We start from the raw sequence: 24787 nt of genomic DNA, 5'->3' as shown, positions 1-24787 counted from the left end.
TATTTTTGGTATAACCAATCTAGAAAAATAGTTAGCATTGAGTAAGTGCTAACTTATGAGTTTTGAGAAGGTTAATAGAGGTTAAAAAGGACATAATATGTGATGAAAAACTAAACTAAGACTAGTGGCTTAGAACCCACTACAACTGTAAATCAAAGTTCTATATTACTTATAATTGTTCCTTATTGAGTTTTAGGCCCACTTCCCTTAATAATTACAACTATATGTTTCAAGTGGTCTTCAAGAAATAAGTCGATGTAACCTGTGAGGGCTTCTTCAAGAAACAAGTCTATGTAATCGTGACTTTTTCAGGTGTTCTTAAGCAACTAAATGAAGACTGGACTTTTATATGGTTTATGTTTTATTTTGTTAAATGATGTAGCATGTGAGGGCTTTTATTATGAAATGATAATATTTTATTTTGAAAAAAGTCTTATGACATGGTTTCGATGTGCTCACTTTAAACTCTTTCCTTTAGAAAGTAATACCTATGAAATCAGACTCGAGAGGTCCTAGACCGGAGTGTTTCAGTACAAAAAAAATCAAACTCTTTGTGGAATATTTAAGCACAAGGTGTGACTCCAAACGGAAATTTTCCAATGAAATAACAGCATCCATCCCAAGTGAATTACTGTGATACGCAAAGAAAGCGCTTCAAAACAGCCATTGATGAATGCAAACATGGACAGATTTGAAGACTCTTGTTTGGCAGAGGAGATCAATGTGAACAATTTAATTGTGGTGGACTCCATGTCCAAAACAAATTATGAGAACAGGACAAATGGCAGACTTGCGCAGGGAGATGGAAATGAAGTTAGTCCCTTGTTTTCCTGGCTAACACATTCCATCATGATTTAAAAGTTTTATTGGGGAGAAAAGAAAGTTGGGAGGATAACCCCCATGGGGTTCGAACCCGAGACCTCTTGGTTATGATAGTGCCCCTTTTTCACTAAACAAGCCAAACGAGCTGAGCTTGAGGTGTTGAAGCTTGGCTTTGCAAGCCAAGCTGAACTCACGCTCATGACCAGCTCAAACTAAACAAGCCGAACTGAAGTCAAGCCATAAATCGATTTTATCCTGAGAAGCATAAACCTACTGCAGCAGCAGATTAGCTTTCCTCCCAAATTAAGCCTCTTGAGGGGAATATGATTTTTATTATTAAATCTGAGCTATTAGCAACAGGCTGACAGCCATGTCAAGCTATGCTAGCACAAGGACAAAATTATATGTCCATTAGCATACAAAAAAATAGTTTTATCTAACATTAAGGATATAACAGCACGAATAAGCGCGCTTGCACACACATACATACATACACAAAGAAATCAATAGAAAGAGAAGCCATGGCAAAAACAAGTTGCTGCAATATGAACTACACAGTGCAGTACATAAGCAGCCTAAATTTGAAGCTTCTATGTGAAAGGTTTTCTTTTTTTGGATAGATTCTATGTGAAAGCTAAAAGCAACAAGGTCACAACCTTAATCTTCACTGCCTAGTAATAAGTAAAAACTCATGATTCTAATCATTGGCATATTTATAACACAGTTTCAGTCAAGAAAAGAGACAAGGAGAGGAGGGTATGTCCTAGACCTTACTGAAGAAACTATGACTACCAAAATGGGCAAAGGGACTAAATCTTCTTATTTGGAGACTGTTGTTTGGAGAGGCAGCACACTTTCAACTCCTTCAGAATTTTTCTCCACTACTGCTTTTGACATTCCAAACAACTGAAAAGTGAAGACAACCATAACGAGGAATGTTAACAAATGGCAATTGGCATACAGTACAAACAAGTGAAGCAGAATATATATCTAGAAGTGAGATCACCCTTGTGTTGAACCAAGTTCTCGCTAACCTTTTTCATGGTCTTCTTGAAGCATTCCTTATGTTCATCCATAGAAGCATGGATGAATTCATCAACATGGTCCCTCAGATCAGCCACAAATGAGGCATTCTCCGACTTCTTCTTTCGACATGAAGTAGAAGCACTAGTAGATGACTTAGATTGTTCTGGTGCCATTAGAGCCACTTATCCTGGCAAAGTGCAAATTTTCAATTCAGCATCAACTCTTCGCAGCTAGGTTGACACAGTTGATTGATAAAGAGAAAAAATAGCAAAATAAATAGGAAAATTACACAAACAAATAAAAACTCATACTATCTGTGACCATAGTGACAAATGTTCAAAGAAGGAAAATAACAGCAGCCCTTTTATCGTGAGAAATTGAAATTTTTTAATTTTTCTTGTGTTTTTGTTGGTATAAATTAATAAAAATGATTTTTTATGACAAAATAAAACTAGCAATTTTTTTATTTATGCCAATATTTAACGTTCTTAATGGCAAGCACAATATCGTATTTTTTTTAAATGACAATATTTGTAACTATGGACTCTAACCGATGCGATGATGCACTACCAACTTCATAATGAACTAAATCCAATCACTTTTGAGCGTCTGAACTAGCATGGCAACCCCAACTCTCCATCAACAATAATTGATTTTTGTTTGTGTGCCCACTACTAGTTTGATTATAACTACATTTTTTTCATTTACAGCCTTGTTCGAGAAAACAAAATCAGGATTATTAGGAATCAGAAGTAATATAACTGTGTGTTTTTATTTAAAGCTGTTTGATATACGTATTTTCTGTTTTTTGCCTGATAATGACCAAATCACTTTGCCTACATTTTGGTCTTTTGCTTTCTGATTTTGTTGAACCAAATGTTTTTTCTTTTTTCCTTTTTTTACACCTTGAAAGCAAAAGTGTCACCGATTCAAAACGTCCAATTTTTAGTGCAGAAACAAAACCAACAAATTCAAAATAGAAAAATGCAGAAAGAAAGAGACACTTTATATATATATATAGTTCTTGCAAAGACGCCATTAGAAACAAATATAGCCGACATTTTGAAAGTGTCGTGAATTGAATGTGATTAATTTCATTGGCCGTTAAAAGCTTGATCATTTAAAAAAATTTGCCTTTTTGAAATTATTGCGTTTTAACGTGTTTATATTACGTTAAAAAGAGCTTCTTTGCAGGCTTTTCTACATTATTTGCATGTTCATTATATAGCTTTATATATACTTTTTTAGTCTTCATACACCAATATTTTCCCAAGATTTTCCTACGAAAAAACACATTCACATTCCTTATGTTTGTTACGCTTTCAATCAGGGAAGTCACTGATGCAGAGCAGGATTGAATCGGGTCTGTACTGCGTGACAAAGGCATGGCCAGGTAACCCGATCCAAAGGGGATGGATGATCGGACCCAGGAGTTGGATCTGATGGCAGGTAAGGTGCATCGGCGCAGGGACGTGACCCTGCGTACCTACTCCAGACGAGGAACAACCCAGAGCGTCACCGATCCAGCTCCAAAAAGAAGACGTCTCGGGTCCAGGATCGGACCCGAGACCCGGGTCCACTTGCAGCCTTTAAATAGGCCATTCTAGGGTTGTGTGCGGCAGAGAACTTTTGAGAATGATCGCAGCCTTTCTTTTTGAGTTTTTTTCTTGTTTTCAGCAGTTTTCGCTTGGATTCTTATTCTCTTCACTTAATTGATTTATTTTCTCCGTTACTTTTTTCATTCGATTGTTGATTCAAGTCTTCATTGAAATAAAAGGAAAACAAGCACCGTCATTTTTCGGTGCTCATTCATCGTGTTTTTGCACATTGCACGATCGTGGAAGTCGTGTTCTGCATTTCCGCACCCTAGTGCCCGTGAAAGCTGATCCCCTCGCTGCATCAAAGTGGTATCAGAGCTCCAACCTTCCTCCTTCATCAACGGCGTGGCGCAAGAAGCGAGGAACGATCCTACAAGCGGGAAAGAGCGGGAGGAAACCAACAACGAGGATATGATGATGCATATGATCGACATAATGACCAAGATCTAAGAAAACATGCTGCGCGTAAGCAAGGACGTAACCGGCATGTCAAAATGATTGGATGGAATCAAAGATCAGATCGTGGTCATCGAATCGATCGGGGAGGCACACGCGACTTCTATGCTGAAAACAGGAGCGAGATTGGGTGACGGTGTAGACAATCAAGTACATGCTACCGCAGCCAAACCAGGCCAGCCGATCTCTCGTGGTTGCACCACCGCTTCGAATCTGGTAACTTCCCTAACGATGGACCCTGTCATGGTTGCTAATCTGGCCGTCGGTGCTTGCCAGCCAAGTCACGAGGCTCTGGCCATGCATTCCAACGTCAGCTCGGGTGCGTAGGCCTGGCCTCGTGCTATGGTGCATGTGCTACAGTCGGGAAGGTGGGTCTGACCAGCCCCTAATGAGGTGTTGCTTGAATATATGGATGGTATTAAGAGTTTTATTGAATTTGCAATGGCAAGTGTCAGTACAATAGATCCCATCGGTCGGATCAGGTACCCTTGCACGATGTGTAAGAACAATTGATTTGTAGAACCTCATGCCATTAGACATCACCTATACAGGAAGGGTTTTATGAGTGATTATCAGAATTGGATGCTTCATGGTGAAGAATTTTGGAACAATTTTTACGTACGGGTGGATGTGGTGCACGATAATCCATATATGAATTTAATATTTGATGTTGCAGGACCAGAACTGGTTTTGCTATGGGTCCTAGTGATGTATTAACTGGGGTAGAGAAAAAAATAGCAAATGATGCAGCTAGTAGATTTTATGACTTACTTAGAGATGTTGATGAGCTACTATGGAATGGTTGCGAGAGTCACATTATCTTGTCTGCAGTTCTTCAACTACTGAATTTAAAGTCAGAGTATAATTTAAGTCAATCATGTTTTGACCGTCTGTGCTCTATTGTGAAGATTATGTTGCCCAAAGATGAGAAATTGTCACAAAATTTCTATCGTGCGAAGGTTATGGTCAACGCTCTAGGTATGAGGTATCAAAAGATAGATGTTTGTCCAAATTACTGCATGTTGTATTTCAAAGATCAAGAAAATAACAGATCATATCCATCATGTGGGCATCCTCGGTTCAAGCCAAAGATAAGAGGCAATGCTAGCACGAGGTCAAAAGAAATGTCATACAAGTAACTATGCTACTTCTCGCTCACCTCTAGATTGCAACGATTGTATATGTCTTTGAGGACAGCTAAATACATGAGATGGCATGCAAATAAAGTTCGACATGATGAAGACAAGATCATGCATCCTGTTGACGCAGAAGCTTGGAAGCACTTTGATCGTACTCATCAGACCTTCGCAATGGAAGTGAGAAATGTTAGGCTAGGTTTATGTAGAGATGAATTTAATCTATTTGGGGGTAGATCAACCCCATACTCGTGTTGGTCATTATTTGTCACTCCATACAACCTTCCTTCAAGCTTGTGTATGAAGCGTCAAAATCTTTTCTTGTCTCTATTGATCCTTAATCCAACCTCTCCTGGCCAAAATCTTGATGTATATTTAAGGTCAATGATTGATGAACTGAAAATACTATAGGATGACGGTGTTCTCACGTACGATGCCCACAAAAAACAAAACTTCAATATGAAAGTTATTGTTCTATAAACAATTAGTGACTTCCCTGCGTATGATATGTTATCTGGTTGGATCACACATGAAAGGTTGGTATGCCCGTACTGCATAGATGATACAAAATCTTTTACATTGACGCATAGAAGGAAGTCGTGCTGGTTTGATTGTCACTGTCAATTTCTACCCACCGACTATCTGTTTCAACGACAAAGGAATGCGTTCCAAGCATGCACAACTGAAATAGAAGGTCCACCTTCACAGTTGTCTAGCATAAAGATTTTAAGACGATTGCAATACTTTCTATATGGATTGACAGATGCCCATATTCTGACGCCCTTCCTTGGATTTGGGAAGAATCACAATTGGATAAAGAAATTTATATTTTGAGAACTACCATATTAGCCGACCTTATTGATACGACATAATTTGGATGTGATGCATGTGGAGAAAAATGTGTTTGATAATGTATTTAATACGACAATAAGTGTCAAAGGGAAAATGAAGGATAATTCGAAGTCCCGTATGGATTTAAAAGTAATATATAAAAGACCAGAATTGGAACTCCAAGAGTACAATGATAAAGTACTGAAACCAAAGGCAAGGTACGTGCTTGGACCAGATCAAGTAAAGCAGGTATGTCAGTGGTTGAGACAGTTGAGATTTTCAGATGGATATGTCACTAACATTGCTCGGGCTGTGAAGATAGATGGGGAACAATTATATGGGTTGAAGAGTCATGATTGTCATATCATTATGCAATGGTTGATTCTCCTAGCATTCCATGATATATTAAACAAACCTATATGGGGGGTATTATCCGAGTTGAGTAGATTTTTTAGAACATTGTGTGCATCGGAAGTTATAGTAACTGAGGTAAAAAATCTCGAGGATTCTGTCGTCACTACTATTTGTCAGCTAGAGAAGATATTTCTGCCAGCATTTTTTGATATTATGGAGTATGTGATCATACATTTTCCATATGAACTTAGGGTTGGTGGTCCTGTGCAATATCGGTGGATGTACCCATTTGAAAGGTATATTTTTATTTATACTTTTCTCTCTAATGCTATTGAGAATTTATTGTATTACGAGATGTATATTGTAGACAGATGCATGTTTGACCTTAAAAAAAAGGTTCAAAATAAAGCAAGAGTGTAGGGTTCAATTTATGAGGCGTACACTTTAGAAGAGATTTCAAATTTCTCATCTATGTACTTTGAACCTCACATTCCAACACGTTACACTTGTCCACCTCGTAATGATGATGGAGAATAATTTACGGTGGCTGACAAACTATCAATATTTCAACCACTTGGGCATGTCTTTGGCAGTTGGCAGTCAAGACTCTTGGAAGATCGAGAGCAAGACGCAACACCGATCTATATCCTTTTTATTTGCTCAACGATCGACCCCTACATTGAGTAAGTATACTTAATATGTAACACTAAGTTCTATATGTGCATACATAGTTCAGTAATATAAATATTTATTAAGTGCAGACGATTTGATCTCGAGTTACGAAGATAACTTCTACATCTCACTGATTCAGAAGTACAGAAAGAATGTGAAAATAAGTTTGGGGCATGGTTGAAAAAGTTGGTAAGGACGATGCCATTCATTCTTTTTGTGTAAACAACAATATGTTACTTAATTGATCGTGATTACAGTCATTGTTTATGCTTGTACGTCTGTTATGGTGATGTTAATGATCAAGGAATATGCGATTTACAAAATGATCTGACCAAAGTTGTGCAATGTTACAACGGGTACATCATAAATGGTTATCGATTCCATACAAAAGAGTATGGTGTAAACAAGTCAACGATGAATAGTGACGTGTGTGTTAAGGGTAGCAGTTATGGTGAAAATGAACTTGACTACTACGGTATTATTAAAGAAATAATGAAGTTGACTTACTTAGGCATAAATAATACAGTAACTTTATTCAAGTGTCATTGGTTTGATCCCACAACAACAAGAGTGGACAAAGCCTTAGGCATTGTGGAGGTGAATCATAAATCAAGGTTTGGAACATACATATTAGTCTCACAAGCTCAACAAGTTTACTATACTTCATATCTAAATACAAGGAAGTCAAATACAAATGAATGGTGGGCGGTTTGCAAGGTGATGTTTAAACTATACCCCGAGTATGATCAGTTACAGGAAGACAAGATTGCTGAAGAGGGTGATTACTATCAATCAGATGATATGTATGACTTCTCTTATGGTCACGATGTCACACATGATTTGCATGTCACATCTCTATTGTCTGATAGCACACGTATGGAAGAATGTGATCTAAATGATATACCAAGTAGATGGGCGACAATGAAGACAACGACGAAGAGGAGGAGGAAGAAGAAGAATATGAAAGTCAAACAAGTGATGAGGAAGCATACTCGAGCTAGTGAAGTACATCTTGTAATACATACCACATCAGTTTCACATATGCTCTTATTTTTGTAGTTTAGAGTCCATGTTATTCATGATTGTAGTTAGCGGGATATTGAAGTGTGTTTGCTGCAGGTATATGTTTGACGTGACTGTATCCATGCTTGCATGAAGTTATTTTCGATTTGATTATGTATCTATGTTCATGAATTTACATATCATGTTACATTCCATGCATACTTAGCATTTACATGCATAGTTAAAAAACTGATTCATGTAAGATCTTTAAATCTTTACTTTTCATGCATATGTCATGTTCATGCTAAGATCAAGAGTTATGTAACTGATCCAAATAACATTTTTATTTGTTAGAATATGGTTCATGGAGGTCACAATGATCGAGCACCCAGTGGTCGAGGACCAAGTGGAGGTTGTGCATTAGGTAGATGTCTTTGTATTATATTTAAATATAGGAATTCATTATATTTTTTCTTATATGTTGATATAAAAATTATCATTTGTTAATTGTCTTTATAGGATCCCAACTCAGTGATAGCCAGTTTCAGCCTTCGTCTTCACGTAATCATTTAATAGGTATATCATTTATATAAATGTATAGTTGATTAGTTTATATGTGCATTGTGTGAATTTCTAACTCATTGTTTTGTAGATGATATTTTGCCTGCACATGACCCACCAACATCAGGTACTCATACACATCACAAGACAACGTCAGATGCAGGGTCTTCTCAGTCTGACACAAGACGACTCATTCAAATAATGTATATCGATAGTCGATAATAAGTATTATATTGTCACGTGTCCAATACTTATCTTATAAATAGTGTATTTCGATAGTCAATTGTTAATATGTACCAATTCATTTGCAACGTGAGGTTCGAGCCACAAGAAGTAATACGAGAAATTAGGAAGTCACTACTTCAACATCTATGTCACATGGGTGCGCGTGTGGGTGCGGGGATGCGACACTTTCAAAAACCTTGGGTGCGGGGGTGCGACAAATATATATATATATATATATATATATATATATATATATATATATATATATATATATAAAAGGGGGTCCGAGGGTTCTTCTCATTAAATTCTTGTGATAAAATAAACATGATTTTTGTGATAAGCAAAAATGGGTATTTTCATGGTTTTTCCTTAACCAACCATTTTTTTTTATGCCTAAGAGTGTTAAGTTTGTGAAATTTCATATGGCTCAGCCTGAGTTCCAATTAAGTTAGTATTTTTCAATGTAAAAATGATAAAAAAATATTATTTTAGCAGGTATGGTTTGGATCTGATTTATCATTTATGTAACCTTATAAGGTTCGGGTATGGTTTCTCTTATGATGAGTTCAATTAGACTCTAGTCCAGGATCCTGGTATGGTTTCTTATGATGGATTCCATTAGACTCAAGTCCATAACCCGGTACCATTATCTCATATAGGGTTTGAGTTTGATTTCACTTAAATCCGAACCAAACCCAACCCAACCCGTTAACACCATGAAATTGAAAGTGGGCCTAACCATGAGCGATAATGTGGCGGGGCCAGCGCTTCGCACTCATAAGAGTAGTGATAATAATCTCTCTCTCTCTCTCTCTGACGCGATGATCGAGGTGGAGAGCTGGAGAGGTGAATGTGAAGTATGTACAACTCATTTAATTCATGCCTGACAGAGCGCAACATTGAACCAATAGTCATTTAATTCATGCCTGACAGAGCGCAATATTGAACCAGTCTGGGTCACCTTTCATTCATTGCTCTCTCTATGTCGCCTTTGTTTTCGTGCTGCTTGTGGACTTTTTGCCTCCTGAGGAAGAAAGAGCAGCAATTGGGGTTTTCAAATCCTACAGAATACTTTTGAGTATTTTATAGCTATAGGAGTCGATCACACAACACTCTTTTGGCTCTCCTTCGTCCGAGAGAGAGAGAGAGAGGGAGGGAGAGCTCCATGTTGTGAAAAGCAAGGGTTGAAAAAGGGTCTGTGGACGGCTGAAGAAGACGAGATCTTGGTCGATTACATAAATAAGAATGGCCATGGCAGCTGGCGCTCCCTTCCTAAACTTGTTGGTACTCTTTAATTTTCTACTTGTTCATTCTTTCTTCTTCTCCATCTTTGTTTTCTCTATTATTTTTTTCTCTTTTGCTTCTCCTTGGTTTTACTCTGTTTCATGGGTTTCTTTTTTTTTTTTAAAGGATCTCTTGTGAATGAAAATGTTGTACTTTGTTTAGTGTCACCCATGGTATTTCTTGAGTAAAAAGAAGAAATATATGAAGGGGGCTTTAAAACCCCAAATAAGCAGTACACAGTGAATTATGTACGGGTTGTAAAACATCACTTTCACAAACACCGAACACTATAGAGTGAGATTTCTATATCGGTTTTCATTGTAGAGATTTTCAAGCATCCAAAAGGGTTTTTTTTTAAATTCCGCAACCCATTTGATAGGGCAAATTTTAAAAAAAAATCCAAAAATAGACCAAAATGACCCTAGGAACATTGACCACACCCAAGATCGGGTTGACCGCACCTGGTGTTGCACCCTCACCAGCACCCACATCGCGTCGCATCGACGCGGGTGCGGCACCTGTCTGGCCGAATCCCTGTGACATAGAACTACCAGGATCGGTCGCTCAATGGAAAGAATACCCGAAGGAGGTGTTGGAAAGATTATGGTCCACATTCATGGTATACAATCGTTTACCATAGCTAATGTGTTTCATATATAATTTTTTATTATAGTCACATGCACTAACTTTCTGAAATTATTTGTAGGCTTCGAATCGCTTCGCGATCGCAAAGAAGGAGCAGGACGCGAGGATAGTGTGACAGAAGGTAGTCGTCAATCGATTTACTAACATGCTGCATAATATGAAGACTACAATAATAAAAGCAGCTGGTGAGATAGATGATCCACTGCAGTGGAAGGCCCATGACCCTTCTACTATCAGGATAGATTATTGGGATGTAACGTGCGACAAGTGGGCAAGCCATGAATTTTGAAACCGCTCAGCAAACACTGCACAGAACCGAGCAAAGATGACCGATGCCCATCTACACACAAGTGGTTCTAAGACTTTTGGGAGCCACCAGAAGAAAATGGTAACTCATCAATATATATATATATATATATATATATATATATATATATATATTGTCAAATTTATAAGTATTTGAGCATACTTTCTAATTGATTTTTTTATTATTTAACCTTACAAGAAGCCGAAAAAGGAGACATTGTGCCTTACAAGGACGTGTTTGTTGAAACACATAAATGTAAGAGCGCAGGAGAGTTCATATCAGAGAAGGCGAGTGCGATAACGGTATGTATTTATTGTATTAATAAATATTGTAATATACAAGTTATGATTTACATTATCATAAACATTGTAATTTTTAATTATTAATTTCTACTATAATCATTACTTTTTAGGAGTCATACGAGCAGCAGATGGTAGAGCAATATGACGATGACTCCACTCAGCATCCGCCTTTTGATCCTACAGCATGGGTGACTGCAACCGGTGAACCCAAAAAGGGTCGTGTGTTCGAGTTTGAGAGTAACATTAACACCACACCAGTCGTTGCCTTATGCAGTCAGGGCTCTCAGAGTTCTTCCGCCAGCATCAACTCCCACCGTCCGATTGACCCTGTTGTTTCTTAAGATGGTGTTCGTCAGCTTTTTCAGGACACAATGCGTAACTTTTTACATGAAGTCATTCTCAACCTTGTCCATAATGAGTTGTGTAACTTTTTTCGGGACAGGAGAACTTCGGTTGCATTCAACGTGAGCTCTGGTGCCCGTCAGGTATGAATGATTGAATCACTATGAATTTTTATTGCTAGCATCAGGACACATGTATGCACGATTGAATCACTATAAAATTTTTGACAACCTTATAACACATATATGCACGATTGAATCACTATGAAATGTTTTTGGACAACCTTAAAACACATATAAGCATGATTTCATCACTATAAAAGTTTTTTGACTGCCTTATAACATATATATGCATGATTGAATTACTATAAAAGTTTTTTGACAACCTTAGAACACATATAAGCATGATTTCATCACTATGAAAGTTTTTTGACTACCTTACAACACATATATGCATGATTGAATTACTATGAAAGTTTTTTGACAACCTTAGAACACATATAAGCATGATTTCATCACTATGAAGGTTTTTTGACTGCCTTATAACACATATATGCATGATTGAATTACTATGAAAGTTTTTTGACAATCTTTAAACACATATAAGCATGATTTCATCACTATGAAGATTTTCTGACTGCTTTATAAAACATATATGCATGATTGAATCACTAATGAAAGCTTTTTGACAACCTTATAACACATATAAGCATGATTTCATCACTATGAAAGTTTTTTTACTGCCTTAGAACACATATAAGCATGATTCCATCACTATGAAAGTTTTTTTACTGCCTTATAACACATATAAGCATGATTTCATCACTATGAAAGTTTTTTAACTGTCTTATAACACATATATGCATGATTGAATTACTATAAAAGTTTTTTGACAACCTTAGAACACATATAAGAATGATTTCATCACTATGAAAGTTTTTTGACTGCATTATAACACATATATGCAAGATTGAATCACTATGAAAGTTTTTTGACTGCGAATACATATATGCATGATTGTGATACATAACACATTTATTTGACAACCTTATAAACCATATATGCATACTTGAATCACTATAACATTTTTTTGACAACCTTAGAACATATATCTGCATGACTGAATCACTATGAATTTTGTTTGTCAGCCTTAGAACACATATCTGAATTCTACTAATGTTCTTCACTTTATTGCTAGTCTATGTGTCATTCAGTTGATTTTCTTAGATTAGGTGCATTGCATATAATTTATTTCATTATATTTTGTTTATCAATACTGACATTTCGGTTCTCTTGTAGGATGCTTAAGATGATCAACGTAGAGGAGCTGGTGCTGACATGGATAAAGGGGCAGATCGAGACAATGAAGAGGATGATGCTCCAAATCTTGGCAATGCTTAGATTCATATGTTAAATTTGTTGCAAGTACTTGTTGTTTCAAACAAAACTCTTTGTATATGTTCACTTACAACTAATTAGTACTTGACGAGAATTATAGTGGGTTGTTAAATTTGTTTCACTTGTAGCTTGTGCTAAATTTGTTTCTCATGCTTCGTATATGTCTTTTTTATGTGTATTTTATTTTTTATACACAGGTTATATAAATTGTATAACGAGAATTTTTTTCTCGATATTTCTATTTTAAATAAATTATTTTTATTTTATTTTTAACTTTTATGACGGATTAACGGCGAATATTTTCCGTCGCTAATACCCATCGCAAATGTACCGACGGATTAGGGACGGATATTCATTTGTCTCAAAAACTGAATCAGCTGATGTTTTGCGATGGAATGTAATCTGTCGCTACGCCGTCGTTAATTGGGCGACATAATTTAGCAACGAAAACGTATTCATCATGAAATTTTGGCGACGGATATGTATCAGCCCTTATTTAAAGACGGATTAGCGATGGATCATGACATTCACTAATCTGTCGCGAATTAGCGACGGAAGTAGAGACATATCAGTTTTATCACTAATTAGTGATCAGAAAATTGCGACAGACACTATCCATCGCTAAGCCGTCACCAATTCATCGCTAAATGGATTAGCGACAGATTTGCGATGGATAGCATCCGTCGCTAATCCGCATATTTCTTGTAAGTGGGGAAGGTGTGAATCCATTTTGATAGAAAGGATGCTTCATTGAATTTATTATGTGAGCCCCACCACATACTTTTTGTGGGAAAGTTTGTTTCACCCCTCTGCGTTTGTTACACTCCCATCCAAAGGAAGCATCTTTCCTTTGAAAGGGCCACTTTAGAGGTGGAAGTGCTTCCTCATGACCAGGGAGGTATGACCCACTTTGACAGGAAAACTGCATTTTTGCATTTTATTATGGGGTTCCACCACGTATTTCTATGGACATGTTTGTTTTACCCTTTTAGGAAAGAGGCTCTATTTCCTATGAAAGAGACTCCTTCAATAGGAAAGGGCAAGAAACAAACGCCTCCATCTTTCCTATGAAAGAGAGTCACTTTCTTAGGATAAGGCAAGAAACAAACGCCCTATCGTGAGATCCTCCCTGAGGTTATCCCGAAAACGAGTTTTTTTTCCTACCCTCGCAGACAAGACTTGCTACAGATCCATCAAAGTTTCACTACAGATTGCCCTTTAAGGCCTACAAATCAACACAATTCCCCATAAAAGAACGTAGCAATCGATCTTCACGATTCAACAGATAATAAGCTCATGTGTCCAAACCATCAGAAAAAAGCATTTCGCAAGAACGATCAAGCATAAGCAAGCAGGGATGAAAGGAGAAAAAGAAAGAAGAGCGAACAAAAAAAGAATTGAGACCAGACGATTACCTCCTGATCCTGAAGTTTCTTCTTTAAACTCTTGAAATTTTTTCAACTTCACTGCAAGAAAAAGGCAGAAAATATCAGACGAGGAGGAGGAGGAGACGAAAGAAAGAAAACCCTAATCTGAGAAACGAGGGGTGGGGGAATCTTGGGGGCGTCAAGTTGTGGGCAAACTCGGGGCGGAAGCCACTGGAGTTGGGCGGGGGGGAACCGGCGAGATATTTGATAAATAAAGGTTCCGTTAAGCCCATTGTTTACTAATATATCCGAGTTAAAAAAACCCACTTCAGTAGGCTTTTCGCGCGTTAAATTTAAGAATGACAAGCGATTAACGGCACCTTTGTGATCCCACAAATTTTTTTTTAGCATAGCTGTTGGTGCTTTAAGTGAAGGTACGGATGGCAGTGGACCGGAGCCCCGTTTGGACTGGGGATGGAGGCCGGGAAGGAGATTAAAATCTAACCCCGTCCGGTGATGAAGGCGGGGATGGACTTAGCCTTTTCCCCGCAGCCCCCTCCGTCCCGATCCCCAATCCTTCTAAGAATGATAATGGACCAAGGAAAAATGTGGCTCCGCCCCATTTGGACCAGGGATTGAGGACATGAAACGGGGATGATGGTTAAAATCCAAAACTGTGCGGGGTTGGAAGTCTGGATTTTGAGACGGGGCAGGGGTGGAGACCTTGTCCCCCACCCTCACCCTTAGGGGTGGCAATCGTGTCGGGTTGGCAGGTCGATCCGACGGGTTGGCGGGCCAGCATACCTCAACCCGAACCTGACCCGTTTATTAAACGGGTCAGTTGTGCCAAACACGGACCCGGCCCGTTTAATAAACGGGTAACCCGACACGACCCGCCCACCCATTTAATAAATGGGTTGGGTCGGGTAAACGGGTTCTCAGGTTCGCGAGTCAGGTTGGCGGGTTGACCAGCCCGCCTAACCCGTTTATTAAATGGGTCAGCCGGGTTGGCGGGTTGGCATACCCCGAACCCGACCCGTTTAATAAACGGGTTAGACGGGTTGACCCGTTTAATAAACGGGTTGGCGGGTCGTGTCAGGTTTTGCCACCCTGATCCACTGTCATCCCTAAGTAAAGGCCATCCATACAGTGTTGTCAGTATCGCGATGAATTGGCCGTATCGCATTGCCAAAATACCGAACAAATCAAGCTGCACCAGCTTATACAACAACAACAACAACAACTACGCCTTCATCCCAAAACAATTGGGGTCAGCGATATGAACCAAAAAAGAAATTCATTTTGGGTCTTCCACATGAATCCTTTTCCTCCAATCATTTCTATCCAACGCCATGTCCTTGGTGAGGTTCAAAGCATTCATATCCTTTCCTATCATCTCCATCCAAGTCTTCCTAGGCCTACCCCGACCTCTTTTAACTAATATATTTTCCCATTTCTCCAACCTTCTAACTGGAGCATCATTAGACATTCGCCGAATATGTCCAAACCACCGTAAACGATTCTCTCGCATCTTATTTTCAATGGGTGCAACACCTACCTTCTTACGTATCTCTTCGTTCTGAATCTTATCTTTTATTGTATTTCCACACATCCATCTAAGCTTATGTTTTTACAAATTTTAAAACATATTTAAATATTTTCGTAGACGTTTCATCTGCTGTATAGCTAGCAGATACTGGTACTAAACTCATCTCTGAAACCATAAACTGAAGTATCAAATGTTTAAGAAACTTGTGTCAATCACTTAGAAAACGAGTACCATCTTACATAGGAACATGTTTGTTTATCACATTATAAATGTGTATAACAAGTTTATCATTTTGCATATAAACAACAAATTCATTTTATAAACACACTACCCTTATTAAGAGTAATAATTTTCATAATTTATAAATACTCAATATAAAAGTAACCATTGATTTTACGTATCATGTTTTACCATTTTAATTTTTAGGTATCTCTATATAATATTTCTTTTAAAAATCCTATCAATGCATATTAAAAACTTGTATCCGTATTTTTTGGAACCGTTTCAATGCATGTTTCAAATAAAAATGTACATACCAGTATTGCATACCCATACCTGTTTTTGGCAAACATGATTCTGACAACATTGATCTAGAATGTGCGAAATGAACGGCTGAAAACAAATTGGTTTTGGTGGAGAGGCTCATGGCGTACATATACGGGCATCAGCGACATTTTAAAGTTTGTGTAAGCTTGTAATATAATTTATGCATATATTACGTGCTATCAATATTCACACTTTTGATATAGATATGCGTGCACAAACACACACAAATTTCTTGGAGCCTAAAGTAAATGAACTACCATGGATAAACCTGGACGGACATTGATAATGAGTTGGATTACTTTGTTTTGGATCATATGACCCGATAAACCTACCATTTTACATGTTTATTATGGATTTTGCCCTGAATATGAATTCAATTACAAACGCATGTATAAAATCATGAATTTTTGCCCCCAAATATGGATCTCAATTTATATACAAATACCATAACATAAAAAATATATGTAAAACAAATACGTAATAAATTTTTCAATATTAATTACACTGTTATAATTGGTATCAGATATGGATCCAATTACGAATGTATGTCTAAAATAATGGATTTTTACCCCAAATATGGATCTTGAATTGGATCCAAATATCATAACATAAAAAACTTTTAAAATCCAAATTCTCTGATTGGATTTAAATAAAAAATGTTTAACATTTTAGTAATTTGAGAAAAAATAAGAATTGATTTTTTTTAATATAAAAAAAATGTAATCAATATCATATTACATCTAATCATAAAGTTTATCATAAAAATATCAAACCCTAAAGTAAATTAACTATAAAGTTCAAATTATCAAACCCTATTAAATCATAAAACCTTAAAATGCAAAAAAAAAATCATAATTTAAGAAATTCCATTCAAATCCCTAATCAATGAAAAAAAAATAATCAAATTAAAGAAAACCCTAATCAAATTAACTATAAAAAGCCATTGTTTAAACAAATTGATTCAAATCCCTAATTAAAGAAAATAAAAAAAAACTAATCAAATTAATTATAAAATGCCCTAATTTAAGAAATTTGATTTAAAACCCTAATCAATGAAAAAAAAAAAATCTAATCAAATCAAAGAAAACCATAAACAAATTCGCTATAAAACACCTCATTTAAAAATTTTGATTCAAAGCCCTAATCAAAGAAAAAAATTCACAATCAAATTAACTATAAAAAACCCTAATTTAAGAAATTTGATTCAAATCCCTAATCTATGAAAAAAAAACATGAAAATCAAAGAATGAAAAAAAAAGAGAATAATAATGAATAATGCCCTAAAAAGGAAGAAGAAGAATGAAGAATGAAGAATGAAGAAGAAGAATTGTTGTCAAACCTTACCAAAAATGACTCTCATGGTTGGCGCAGTCTAACCAAGGGGCTAAGTTTAATTCAACATGAAGTTAAATAGCAAGTGGGTAATGGACAACAAATACCATTCCCTTGGTGTGATTCTCAACTGCTAATTAAGTTCCTTGATATTCCTATCACTACTTTGGTGATGCAATTTATGTTATTGGTTGAACTTGTTGACATGGTAACATAGGAACAAGGCACGTAGTGTGATCTCCCTAGGCATATTCAAGAAGCTATTACTGATGCTAGGCATCATCTTCACGCATCAAACCTCAGGCAGGAAGTGCTGGACTCCATCTCTAGTACTCTCCTCAAAAGTAGCATGGCAGCAGGGTCGTCAACACCATCCAAACAACCCCTTGGCGTATTTGGTTTGGTGTAAACTTTATCTTCCAAGGGCAGCTGTGACTATTATTTGCATTAGAAGATGGCCTATTGAGTAAAAAATAGATTGAAAAAACTTGGACTCTCTATGTCTAGTCGATGTGTTTTCTGTGATAAATCTATAGAATCGATAGATCATCTTTTCATCTCATGTCCTGTCACCTTATGATCATGGTCAATGATTAGCTCTATGTTTGGGATATGGCATCGCCCATATGTCTCCCTGGCTAATGGAGCGACTGTTAGTTTTCACGAGAAGATCTTCACTCCTCAACAAATTCAAAAGAGTTGTTTTATAGCAATAAGAGAGTCTGTTCTTCATGTATGTGCAGGAGTGGATAACTCAACGGTTTGGCGATGGCAAAACTTTGGTCAATGGATTCTCCTTCTGAATTTTGGACTAAGGTTAATATTTATAGTTATATGATTCACGATGGCAGGCAGGTTACGTGATTAGAGACTCAGATGGTATCAAAGCAGGACATCACCGATCACTCTCTTCTTGGTGATAGGGATTTTCGATATTGGATTAAAATTCTTGTTCTCATTCTTATTTCTTTTAGAGTGATTGTGGAAGCATCTCGTACAAATTCTGTGGTGGACCAAAGTATGGAAGGCAGCGGTACAAATAACAGTCCATTAGTGCTTCTTGCCCAAAGCCTTCTCACCTTTCATAGAAGTATCATCAGTTTTGTTCTTAAAGGGGTCAATGATCTCGTGTGAACTTTGACTATCTCTGCGTCGGTACACATACAATGGTTTAATTTGCACCTTGATTGGGTCCCTTTTATGTAACTTGCTTTATTTTTTTGTGTTTCTAATAAATCTGGTAGGGGTCTGCCTAACCCTAGCTTTCTTTGTCAAAAAAATAAATAAATAAAGAGTGAAGAACGAAGAAAAGAACAGAAAAAAACCCTAAGAACAAAGAATAAGAGAATGAAGAAGAAGAAGATAGAAAAGAAGAAAAAATAAAAAACTAAGAAGGAAAACCTGGCCATTGGGGACCCTTACCATCGGCCTCACCACGGGTGCCGGTAGGGATGGCAGTGGACCGGGGGAAAGCGGGGCCGCGCCCCCGCCTCTCCCCGTTTGGACCGGGGATGGAGGCAGGGATGAAGGTTAAAATCCATCCCCGTCCGGGGGTGGAGGCGGGGATGGACGTGCACTTTTCCCCGCCCCGCCCCGTCCCGGCCACCTCATCCCCGCCCTGACCACTTTTCCTTGCAATATCCCCGCCCCGCCCCGCCTCATCCCCGTTTGAACCGGGGATGAAGGCGGGGGTGGAGGATAAAATCCATCCCCGTCAGGGAGGCGGGGCGGGGGTGGAGGATAAAATCTTGAGGCGGGGTGGGGGTGGAGACCTTGTCCCCCGTCCCCCGCCCCGCCCCACTGCCATCCTTAGGTGCCGGTGATGATTGGCATCAGCTCACCCCTGCCGGCCTCCACCTGACTGCAAGAGAGAGAGAGAAAGAGAGAGAGAATCAGGGGGACCCCTATCCCTCCCCGTTTTTCCATTTTGTTCATCCATGTTCTGACCGTAATAAGGGGTGCAATGAAAATTATGTAAAAATAATAATGTAAGGATCCACCGCGTCCAATGTTTATTGAAAACACTGCTCCAACGTCCAAAATTGTGTGAGAATAGTGCATCAAACATACCCTAAAAGGATGCTACATGGGGACAAGTTGAAGAATCCCAGTGACATAGCTGTCAACTTTGTGACATTCACAAGTTACTCCTACCCAGATGCGTGGAACTCTCTTTAGATTACGAAAACCCCTTATAGTACCCAAAAAAAAAAAACTTAAGAATATCTAGTCAGCCAGATATATATGGGTCATTGGTGGTAAGTCTGTCAATGGGTCGGGTTTGGTTAGAAACCAAGTAAAACCAGACCCAAACCTAATTTGAGATGCTAGTATCAGGTTTGGACTCAAGTCCAATCAAACCCACCACAAGAGAAACCATGCCGAGATCCTATAAGGATTACATGAACTGAACCTAAACCTTGCGTGCCCAAATAATTTTTTTTTATCCTTTTTACATTGGAAAACCATGCTGAGATCCTATAAGGATTCATGTGGAAGACCCAGAATGATTTTCTTTTTTGGTTCAAATGGCCGACCTCAATTGTTTTGGGATGAAGGCATAGTTATTGTTGTTGTTACATTGGAAAAGAACATATCTTTGTCCGAACTCGGGACAGTCCAGGGTCTGGTACCAATCATGTCCGGCTCTATATATTCTAATCAGAAGTAGGGGTGAAATTCTCATAAAAAATCAATATTTTTTCATTACACCCATTTTTATGTAGGAAATTTTGATTGCATTAAATATGCTTAAGATTTTAAAAAAGAGGTGAAAATGAGTGACAATGAAAACATGAAAGCGTAAATGATACTTTTTATGAGATTTTGCTAAAAAAGTCGACATTTTCATTCAAATAATATTTTAAAACAAATGATAGGATATTACAATATTTTAAAAATATTGCAATATTTGCCACTACGATTACCACCGGCTGGAAATGGCTTCAAGTATATGCGCATGACATCCAAGCTAGGCCCAAATTGGCCCATTTTATTAGCTTTAGTTCTGCTACTCTGTCATAGGCGTGTCCCCCATGACACGAGTTAAAACGTAGACACTGACACATACATCCAATATTTGTAATAATTTTAAGTATTATTTTAATAAAAATAATTTTAATATTAAAATATCAAACAATTATTTTTTATGGATTAGAAATTTAAAAAATTCAGTGCCCTTGTCTCCTTTTAAAAAAAAAATCGAACTTGAGAGTTGAATCCACGTCACGTGTCCTCTTGTAACATTGCTGATGTGCAATCCCCTGTACATGTCTAAGTCAGGTGTCAACAACCGGTCAAGGCCTAGATCCAACTATAAGGTGCTGATACCATGTCCAGATCCAAGTTCGATTAGACCTACCATACACAAAACTATACCCAAGACATATAAGAACATAAACAGATCCGAATTAGACTCATCAAAGCAATCATCTTGATGTGTTTTATGTTAAATTTGTGCAGATTTCAATTGGAACTTGGGTTGCCTCAAAGGGGTTTGACCTAGTGGGGTGGGACCAGAGGCAGAGCTGGGGGGTAGCCCAGTCCTGCCTCCCGAAACAGTTAATTTTTTTAAAAATCCCAGTCCTAGCCCAGCCCTGATTCCATATGAAATAGATTTTTATCCATTTTTTTAGCCGAGCCCAGCCCTGACTGCAGCAAATAGTTTGATTTGTCCATATGAAATAGATTTTTATTAATAATTGTAGCCATTTTTTATTTTATCTCAAAAAATTTGGGGGGGGGGGGGGGGGGCTGCCCCAAACCCCCGACTATCACACTAAATTTTTTTTTGCTACACCCCTGTTTGCCCACCCCCCCTCACACGAATCCTAGCTACGCCACTATATGGGACCTAGGCTGCTAGGTTCAAATCCCATGAGTGTCACCCCTTGCGCAAGCTAAAGTGTTGTGACTCCCCGCAAGTGGTAAGCTCATAGAGTTTTATGCTATTAGGACAGAAACCTTAAGTACGATATACAAAGTCAGTGCAGCTAGGTCTTTGATATTGGGGGTGGTTTCTTCTTGTAAATACAAAAAAAAAAAAGATAGAACTTGAGTTGGACTGTATCTGTTATGCAATTTTGGAAGTGATGTTCATACCCATATTATCAAATCTAAATCTTAGAGAGAGGATCAGGTTAGAGGCACATCTGACACTAACACCATCATCGGTGCCTTGAATGTCGTTAATCTTAAAAATGAACAGCACCCATCAAACAGTGAATAAGGCTTATTGTGAGTCGTTGATTTAAAGCATTCAGTGTTGGCGAATCCTGTAAAACAAAATGCAGGAAGTGTACCTGAATTCGCCATGGACGCGTGTAGGAAATTCAACGTTCTCCTCAACTGGTCGACGCCCACAATGAGCCTAGGCCTTAGGTCGATGGTGAGCAGGACCCTGTTCCACTATATCAAAATGTGAAATTGTTCTTGGTAGGATAAATGCTATGAACATCTCATCATCTTCATAGCTCCTAACCCCTTATATAATAAGAGAATAAGGCAGCTACGTGAATGTGGTCTCTCCACATTCATGTAACTCCCACCCACTAACCCCATTACGTGGCCACTAACGTGACCCACTAATGGGTGTCAAACTGGGTCACACTGTGAGTTGGATCTATAACCCATAATGTCCAACATTCAAATGTCCATCCCAAACACAAGCTACGTCAGGAAAAAAAAAATGAGGCTCATTCAAGTGATGGGCATCTCATTCATGCAAGTTTGGATGCCATTCATCTTGAGATCAGCGGAATCCAAAGGAGCACTGTAAGTATTACAGTTAGAGCACACTCTGAGCTGATCCCATCTCATAATCTTACTGCATCAAGTATAGTTTGAGATTGGGTTGTAGACGACTCATTGAGACTAAGTTTCATTGACAGTGTGGATCACAACAAAACTTCGATGACATTTTCTCAAAAGTGGGTAAACATTTTAGGCATGCGATTTTTCTAATTGAGTTGTCGTGGGAGGATAAACATCCACAAAACCATGGGGATAAAGGAACAACTTGACCTTTGCTAGGATTACTTTTCCAGTGATCTGCCACATCACTTTGGAAAAGTGATTTGACATCCTGATCGTCCAATGAGGTGATCAATGATCACCAATGATGTGGTCATCATTACCTTTTTGTTTTGCTTCACAACATGCACAAGGATCGTTAGATTGAAGCGGATGTCAGATCACTTTCTTAGTGTAATTTGACAGATCATTTGATATGCTCTCTTAGTTTTCAACCTTCCCCACAAAAACCAAAATATAAAAATACTTATTTTTCAAGAAAATTGTTGCTTACACGACTTTTTATCATTTTCTCTATGCAATTAAAGCCCCATGGCCCACGAAGCTCTACTTATCGGACTCGTGAACGTCATCAAGTTGAGGGGACATCACAAATTATAAAAGTTTGGTAGGCAAGAAGTTTTGAGCTTTTATGCTAATAAAATAAGTGAGCAAGGCAAAAAAAAACAAAAATATCAAGGCCGCAAGTTACTTTCTGCATCTATTTGTGGCTATTTTTAATCCCATTTAAATAATTTTATTTACTCCATACAATATTTACCCTCAAGGCTTGCCACAAGTGGGCCTGTCAATGGGTCAATCTTGTACTTGACCCAATTCAAACCCAAATACAGCATGGGCATAAAAAATGCATGCCTCAGAATTAATCGTGTCCACAAGAACCAGACTTGAGTAACTATGTAGGTCAGATTTGGGTTACAATTTTTGTAGGATAGTGAGCTAGACTTTGCCTGACCTAAGTTTTTTTATGCATTTTTAGTGAAAATAACCTCCTTAATTTATATGGATCCAGATGAGTTTCTATTTCTTGATTCAACTAAAATCAGAACCTGAATCCAGCAGCAGGTTTGGGTACAACCTGATGAGAACAATATGACACATTGACAAACCTAGTCATCTTTCAGAGGTGGGTCACTTAAAGCAGGGTAATCGTGAGCCCTCACTCAGGGTTTTTCTGGCTTTGACGAGGGTTTCTCATATATATATATATATATAAGAGAGAGAGAGAGAGAGAAGGGTTGGTGCCTGATCCTTTTTGTGCCTACCGCATGTCTACCGAGCTTGGATAGTGGTTTTCAGGTTGTTTTTCAGAAAATCTGACCTTAAAGATGTGTTCTGCATGATTGATTTACTAGTAAATCACATTTTAATCATATTTTTTTGAGAAAAATTATTTTTTTTAAGCATTGAATATTTTTTAAAATTGTAAACCGTTGATTTTTTAATCTTATAAAATCCTAACTTGGTGTTGGAATCGGACGATCCAAAAGTCGATTTGCACAAAAACAAGAATATAGATAACATCTGTATGGTCAGATTTTAGAAAAAATAGAAACAATGTTTTCCAAGCTCGGTAGGCACACAGTGAGCACAAAAAAATGCCAGGCACCTACCCCTTACACTAAATATAGCCATAACTTTATTCTTTTTTCCCTTTCATATTTGAATAATAAGGTTGAACGTGACCATGATTGATACAATCGTCAAATAGGGACTTTGGGTTAACATGGATAAGTAAAAATGGATGTTCATACCAGCTACATGTTTTGCAAAAGTTTTCGTTCACCATTATTTAGGAGTATCCCTTGCCACTACTCTAGTGGGCAGGTGGGACCTCAAGGGTTTTATCAACTTAATGCTTGCTAATCTATGGCCGGTGAAGGGGGGTTTTACCCTTAGCTTAGCAAAAAAAAGAAGATAAGGTTTTCTATGGGACGGGCTTGTGTCAAATCAGACTGGCCCAAAACCACCCAAATTTCAATGAATTGGGTTCAGGAACCCATGTCAAGTCATGAAAATAAATCTCAAACCCAACTATAATTTCAAATGGATATTTACACTGTCATATAAAATACTTGGGCCAGTTGAGTCGATTGCATATATGAGAAAAATTATATCCCAATGCAATCTGTATATTGCTTGGATTAGGTTAGGATTAATCGGGATACTATTTGAGTTAAAAGTTTCATACCCATATCTGAACATTTGGGTTCAGGTTGCT

General features: G+C 37.8%; 1 long non-coding RNA gene across 1 annotated transcript; it reads right to left on the bottom strand.

The window, feature by feature from the left end:
* Positions 1 to 1453: 1453 nt before the first annotated feature.
* LOC149847848 (uncharacterized) lies at positions 1454 to 14527 on the bottom strand. Its single transcript, XR_016432448.1, has 3 exons — positions 14376 to 14527; positions 1857 to 2035; positions 1454 to 1728 (listed from the first exon to the last, which is right to left on the bottom strand). It is a non-coding gene; the product is annotated as an uncharacterized LOC149847848 (long non-coding RNA).
* Between the last annotated feature and the right edge of the window lie 10260 nt (positions 14528 to 24787).

Source organism: Nuphar pumila, chromosome 1 (assembly GCF_984573655.1).
Source record: "Nuphar pumila chromosome 1, dmNupPumi1.hap1.1, whole genome shotgun sequence".
NCBI classification, from domain to species: Eukaryota; Viridiplantae; Streptophyta; class Magnoliopsida; order Nymphaeales; family Nymphaeaceae; genus Nuphar; species Nuphar pumila.
The sequence above is the reverse complement of the archived record's forward strand: the minus strand, read 5'-3'. Positions and strand labels throughout refer to the sequence as shown.